Source organism: Psammomys obesus, unplaced genomic scaffold (assembly GCF_907164565.1).
Source record: "Psammomys obesus unplaced genomic scaffold, mPsaObe1.curated_primary_1811, whole genome shotgun sequence".
Classification (NCBI taxonomy): Eukaryota; Metazoa; Chordata; class Mammalia; order Rodentia; family Muridae; genus Psammomys; species Psammomys obesus.
Window position 1 is genome coordinate 42,618,223 of NW_026593286.1, and position 7,665 is coordinate 42,625,887.

The 7,665-nt window shown below is 39.3% G+C and overlaps 1 pseudogene; it reads right to left on the reverse strand.

Moving 5' to 3' along the window:
• Positions 1-3,862: 3,862 nt before the first annotated feature.
• LOC129683832 (60S ribosomal protein L7a-like) lies at positions 3,863-7,372 on the reverse strand (annotated as a pseudogene).
• Positions 7,373-7,665: the final 293 nt, after the last annotated feature.

The following is a 7,665-nucleotide window of genomic DNA, read 5'->3' on the forward strand; positions in this document are numbered from 1 at the left end:
TTGAACAACTCTTTACTGAATGACTATGAGATCAAGGCAAAAACAGAAAATTTAAAGACTTCCTAGAATTCAATAAAAATGAATGCAAAACATACCCAAACTTACAGACATAACGAAATCTGTGCTAGGAGGAAAGTCCACAGCACTAAGTGTCTACATTAAAAAAAAACAGAGAGGTCTTATACTAGCAACTTAAAACTCACCTGAAAGAATTAATCATACCCATACCACTTACTAAAGTTAAACCAAGACCAGATAAACAATTTAAATAGACCTATAACCCCAAACATAACAAAACAAACCAAAATAAACAAACAAACAAACAAAAAAACTAAGCAACAACAACAAAACCCCAAAAAAACCAGGAACAGATGGTTTTTGGCACAGACTTCTATCAGATTTTCAAAGAAGAGTTAACTTCAATATTGTGAAAATTATTCCACAATGCGTAAAAAATATGTGGTGACTTAGAAAAAATATTCTAGATGATTTGGGTCTTAATAAGTAGTTGCAATCCTTGAATGATGAAATGTGTTTTTCTATACAAAAAAATTATTTCACAAAATAGAAACAGAAAGAACATTGCCAAATTCATTTTATGAGGTCACAGCTTCCCTGAAGATTCAACGAAGAAAATATAGACCAATTTCACTTATGAAGATAGATGCAAAAATACTCAACAAAATACTTGCAAACAGATCCTAGAATACATCAAAAAATCATCTGCCTGGTGTGGTGGCACACACCTTTCATCCTTGCACTTGGGAGGCAGAGGTAGGTGGAATCTTTGAGTTCAAAGCCAACCTGGGCTACAATAAGAATTCCAGGATAGCCAGGACTGTTACATAAACTCTGTTTCAAAAAATCAAAAACAAAAAAAAAATCATTCACCATGCCCAAGTAAGCTTCAACCCAGAGCTGCAGCTACAGTTTAATACATAAAAATCAGTAAATTTAATCCACTATATAAACTAACTGAAAGAAAAAAAATCACACGATCATCTCATTAGAAGGAGAAAGGCCTTTGAGTAAATTTAACACCCATTCATGATAATAGTCCTACAGACCTGAAGGGTACAAGGGATGTATCTCAGCTTGAAAAGGCAATTTACATCAATCCTATAGCCACATCAAATTAAATGAAGAGGAACACAAAGCAATTTCACTGAAGTTAGGAAGGGTATCTACTCTCCTTATCTACTCAATACAGTGATTGAAGTTTTAGCTAGAGCAATAACACAACTGAAGGAGCTCAAGGGCATACAAACTGGACAGAAAAAAAGTCAAAGTATTGTTATTTGCAGATGATATGATAGTATATATATAACTGATCTTAAAAATTCCATCTGACAACTTTGACAGCTGATAAGAACATTTTCTTTAAAAAAAAAAAAAAAAAACAAAACCCATAGCCACTCTAAATACAAATGACAAGTGTACTGAGAAAGAAATCAGGGAAAATCACCCTTCAGAATAGCATCAAATAGTACGAAATACCTTGGGAGTAACTCTAGCCAAGCAAGTGAAAAACTTGTCTGATAAAAATTGGACTGGGGGAGGGACATGGGAGGAGAAGAGGGAGGAAGGGTGGGATTGGGAGAGGATGAGGGAGGAAGCTACAGCTGGGATACAAAGTGAATAAACTGTAATTAATAAAACAATAAATAAATTAAAAAATTTCAAGTCTTTTTTTTTTTTTCTTGTGCTTCAGCTGTGTTGGAATATTCAGGGTTTTTCAAACCTGCTTATTTAGGGTTCTTAAACACTTCTACCTCCCTTCCAACCCCCCAGCACCAGGTAGGAGGGAAAGAAGGTTAGTGGTGACAGGGAGCAGAGTTCTCACTTCTATTTCCTGCTGGGTAGGGCGGTAGGATTCTCTTGGGGGCAATACCAGTATCAGTCATCCAGAAACCCAGAAGTCCAGGTCACCAGCAAATCAGCAAACAGAAAATCAGCAAGAAGAAATGCAACAGCAGGAGGAACCAGCAGCAAGCGGTCCTCCTCTAAGCAGCTGCACCTTCTTCCTCTGGGCTGTCATATTTGTAACTCTTAAAGTCCTCAGAATTCAGCTAATTCCACCCCTCAGAGATCGCATTCCACACGAGACACTTAACAACTTGGAATCGGAATCCCCAACTTGGAATTTTAACACAAACACATTTATGTACCATAAACCAAAACATCTACAACACTGGGCTCTGATAATATTGGCCTGGATGTTGGCTTTGTTCTTACACTGACATTTAAGCCTCTGGATTTGGAGTGATTATAGGTCTAGATTCTGATTTCTGGGGTTGTCTTTGTTCCTTGGTTTCTGTTTCCTCTCTGGTCTTCTGGCTGGAGCGGTCTGTGATTGACTAGAGGGTATCCACCTGAATTGGGGTCTGGACTTTTGATGGCCTTGATGGCTTCTGGTCCAGCAGGGGCTCTTGCCCAAGTTGGGGGTTTAATTTTTAAAGAATTTATGGATATACCACAAAAAGTTAAAAATTATTAATCCTCCGAAATTTTAAGCGACCCTTATGAGATGTTTTGTTGAAAACAAACAGTACAGGTTACCAGAATTTGCCCTCATTTTCCTGGCAGGGACTCTGCTCTCTTACTGAGGAATTCCTCCTGTGTTTACAGGTTGCTTTGTCCAGTGGCTTTCAGTGAGATACATCCTCATAAAGATTTATTGTGTATAACACTTGCTAGGGTGGCATGCAGCTTTTATTCACCAATATCATAAACATTTAAACCCTCAGTACAGAAAGTGCTCCTATGTGCTGCCTGTCTTTACAGGGGATTTAAAGATAAGAATTCTGTGTCATTTTGAATTGGGCTAATTCAGTATTCAAGGAAGTTTACTAGGAAAGACTTTTATGCTTTATTACTTATAATCTGAAGACAAATCAGTCACCATTTGGGATTAGTTTTACACGATCAGTTATCAAATGGTCAGTTTGAAATGTGTAGTAGTTCATTATTAACAAATTATGGTTTGATTTTTAAACTTCAAAATACTGATAGTCGAGATGAAAACTGAAGAAAATGTGATATTTGCATGTAGATGTTCTTATAGTTTCACGTTTATGGTTGTGGTCTTTGCCCCATTACCAATCTCTGGGGGGGGGGTGACATCTGTATTCCAGAGGTGAACAAGGAATTGTTGTTTCAACGTTCAGCATAATTGTTATTACTGTGAAATCTTAGTGTGTCCTTACCCTTACACAGTAACAGCAGCTTTCCGCTGATGAATTTACCTATTAGGCGCGTCATTTCTGTGTTGCACAAATGCTCCATCGAAGTATATTCTTAAATTTAGGTTGATAAATTTTTGAGACAAACTTAACTGCGCATTGGACATTTCTGCACTGTTGTGCGTGCGGATGCAGGCGCCGGCGCCGTCATGCGAGAACCCTGGCACTTGTCGCGATGCTGCAAATTAGCTCCTTCCTTTCCTCTCCAGGATGGGGAGCACCAGGCTAGCTTCGGTGACGCCTCGATTTTACATCGTGATGTTCAAAGCTCTTGTTTAAATCATCCTAGAATCTTAACTTTTCAGTCAATATCGAGAGAAAAGACGAAAACATAGTGGCACACTGAAGTGTTAATAAAGACCTCATTTGTGATGGGTCTCTAAGTTCTTTGCTTAATCGCCCTGTATCCACACATTTAATTTGCCCTGTCGATCGGATGTTCTGTTTTCAGCTTATTGCTGCTGTGTCAAATATCTTTCAAATACTCTCCAACAATAGTTTTGGCATTAATAAAAAAATTAAGACAGTATACATGTATTTGTATGTTTCTATTCCTGTCTGTATGAATACCTCGTTTTGTAGTCATGGCAGTACCTTTCAGGGACAGGAAAGACTAAGGCCTAGGGGTGTCTGTTGTAGGAGTCATAGAAACCACTTAGTGATGTGGGTGTCAGTTTTCTGCTACTGTAAACACCTGTACCTAGATCAATTTCTCCCTTTTTCATGTGGTCATTTGTTGCCTTCTGAGTTAAGAGAACAGAATTGAATAAAGTGAATGTTAGCTGTAAAAAAAAAAAGTGTGATTTTCCTGAAGATCTAAAAATAGAGAAGACAATTATGTGAGGACTTTAGTAAGCTATCCACACAAAAACAGCTACTGATGTACAGAAAACTGAGTAGGGAGAGTCAGAGACTATCCAAAGGTGAGGTTACAGCCAAACTTTAAACCTCATGAAAGTTTCATGGGAAGAGTTGGAGTATTACCCTGCTGGCAAAAGCATCCCATTTTGAAAAGGGAGCTGTGTGCCTCTGTACCCACACTACGTACGCACACACATGCTATGTGAACTCCTTGGCACTTTTACTTCTTTGAATGTATAATTGGAACATTTCAGTATCCAGAGGGCAGCTTTCTGAATGAGATATTTCTACAAAAGAAGCAAAATTATGGGTAATCCATATGGTGGTTGTACCTGTTATAGCTAATTTTATGTGTCACCTTGACCAGGAGATGGACTGGACCAGATATCTGGCAAAACACTGTGTCTGGGTGTATATGTAAAGGGGTTCCCATAAAATATTAACATTTGAATCAGACAGTGAGTAAAGATCCACATTTGCCAACACACATTCAGTTCCACTATGGAGACTCATAATTTTTCTGGAGAAAAATTTACAAGATATGCCTCATAAGCTGTACTATGTAGTTGCTGGTCATGAGTTTATGACCAATATTTATCATTTATTTTTGTACTACTCATTCTAGATTTTTTCACTGCTTCTGGTGATTTGACCAGAGGTCTAAGTCTCGGAGTCCCTTGCCCTTAAAATAACATGGCTGCTTTAACTCCTCAAGCACACTTGCTATTGGGCATTGAGTACAAATGAATGCCATGAGTCACTGTCATGTCCCGCATACTCCTTTCTCTGCAGTTATGTGGTGTCACCCCTGTTCATCTGTGGTTTCCCTTCCTGCAGGCCCTTTTTGCCATCCTTGCTTTTAGAAAGCATGTCCTATGAGAAATTTTCATAATATCTTTTGACCATTCTGTCCTTGATGCCCTTTCAACATGATTGTCATTTACAGTTCTTATTCGCATGCTCCATGTCACATCTACTTTTGTCACCTCTTGAGTCTTTTCATCCCCAAAGACAAATTCTAGAATAATAGTAGTTGCGATAAGTCTTGGTCTTCCGGACAGCCATTAAGAAGCTCCTCAGTAATTCTGTCTTTGCCTTGTACCCTCCTTAGTACCGTAGTTAATGAAATGTTTTCCAACCCTTCCCAAGACTCTCAAGTCCTATTTAATAGATTCACTTGGAAATATTCACTGTTCTGGAACACTTCCTTCCTTCCCTCAGCACTCTTTTTAGTTTGATCATCTCTAATTTGCAAGCAGACATCATTTTTACAAGCTTCCAATAGGCGTATTGGTGGGATGTCAGAACTTGGTCTTGAGGTGTGTGCCAGGACATTAAATCTGGAGACACGCTGAGCCCCCGCCTCTGTGTGTGCAGTCTCTCCTGAGCTCCTCTTTTGTCAGGGACTTCACGAGCCACTGCATTTTGTCCCCGTGTCTGAAACTTATGTCACTGCGTGTCACTAGAAGAGGTAGAATTCTTTAGGCAGGCCATGGTAATATTTGGACCTAGATCGTATTCTAGTCAAAAAAGAAGAGACAGAAGGCAAGCGTGTGTAGGGTCGTGTTTCCAGCATTGACCTCTTCACTGGGGTTTCTGTACAGTCTTGAGAATCCATTTAGATTACTGGGGTTACTAGCTGACAAGGTGCTGCGGGAACAATTAGGAGAGGAAGAAGAGAAGAGAATGTGATCTTTTTGTTTAGGAGATAACTTGAGATCTTTTCTCTAGATTGACACATCTGTAATCTACGTGCTTCTATGCCTGGTGGTCATTTAAACTACTATATTATTATCCAAACATGATGTATGTAATTTTTTTCCTTTATTTGTTAATGATGATAGCAATTTATAGCTTCATGAAATTTTATATAATAGGTTTTATATAATAGGTTTATATAATTAGTTTTGCAAAATCTCTTAAAATAGATGCCTCCTCATTTTCCTATAGTCTGTGCATCTTGGCTTGTATAAGAATAAATATCTTGTTCTGGAGAGATGGCTCAGAAGTTAAGAGCACTGGCTGCTCTTCCAGAGATCCTGAATTCAATTCCCAGCAATCATCTTGTGGCTCACAACCATCTATAATAGTATCTGATGCCCTCTTCTGTCATGCAGACATACATGCAAATAGAGCACTCATATGTATAAATAAATAAATTAAAAAGAATAAGTATTTTAAAATTATTCATTTTGTTCTTATGCTTGATGATTGTGTTATTAGGCATGCTTTCACATCATTATCCAGAGGTTATATTTATAGCTAGTGATATGAATTAGACTAGCATTGCACATTTCTAAGGGGCTTTTTGATCTATAAGATTGTATTCTAACTTAAAGTTATCAGTATTTTATCATGTTCCTTAAAATGGACTCAAGGCTATTTAGAAATTGTGTTTTCAAGTCTTGAGTCTTTTTTTTTTTTTTTTTTGTAATTATATTTACATACAGAAAAGTTAGCAGTGTAAATCTAACCCAGTTTAGAGTGGCGAGTTCTTCAGCTTTGGCCTTTTCCAGCTTGGCAATGCAAGCCACAGATTTAGAACCCAGGACATTGCTTCCCCAGTGGTGGCGGATCTCATCGAATCTGTCATTGCAACTGGTCCTAATAGCCTCCACCAGCTTAGCCAGAGCACCCTTGTCTTCTGAGTTAACCTGTGTGAAGACAACAGTGGAGCGAGTCTTTCTGTGGACCGGCTGCCCCAGCCTTGCCTTTCCCTTGACAATGCAGGAGGGGACCCTTGTCTTTCAACACAGGGCAGGTAGGAAAACCACCGGCTCAGTGGGGTCTACATCATGGGCAATCACCACCAGCTGAGCCTTCTTGCTCTCCGCCAAGGTGGTGACTGTATTGACCCCTGCTTGAAGGACGGGTGCTCTCGTAGTTGCGATGTCCCCTTCCCCAGCAGCTTTCTTCTCAGCGCGGGCCAGTAGCCTCTATTTCTTCTCCTGCTTTGTCTCTGGCCTGCACCTGTGGCAAGCTTAAGCATCTGGGTCGCTGTTTGCCGGTCCAGGGCCTGGGTGAACTGGTTAATGGCGGGAGATACCTTGAGCCGCTTATAGAGGATGGCTCTTTGCCGCTGCAGTCTAACGTAAAGGGCCATTTGACGAAGCGTGTGAAACCTCTTTTGGCTGGATATCCTGCCCAATGCCGAAGTTCTTGGGCCTTTTCTCAAACAAAGGATTGACCACCTTTTTGGCTTCCTGTTTCTTCACGTAGCTGGGGTTCGGGGTCACCATTTTACCCATGACCTTCTTTCCATTGGGCATCTTGCTGGGCTAGAGGAAGTAACTTGAGTCTGTCTTAAACATGTTATAATAAGCTGATCAGCTGGGAATTAATCACTTGGTCAATTGATTCAGTACATTTGATGTTTCCTAGGCAATACATTTGGATGTATAGCTTAGGTATTTGTTATTATTAATTATTATTTACAACTCAAACTCTACAATGGAAGCACAAGGTTAGTCTGATTATTTTTCAGGATGGTTTGTGGGCTGACTTTCTCTTTCTGTTTCTTCTTCTTCTTCTTCTTCTTCTTCTTCTTCTTCTTCTTCTTCTT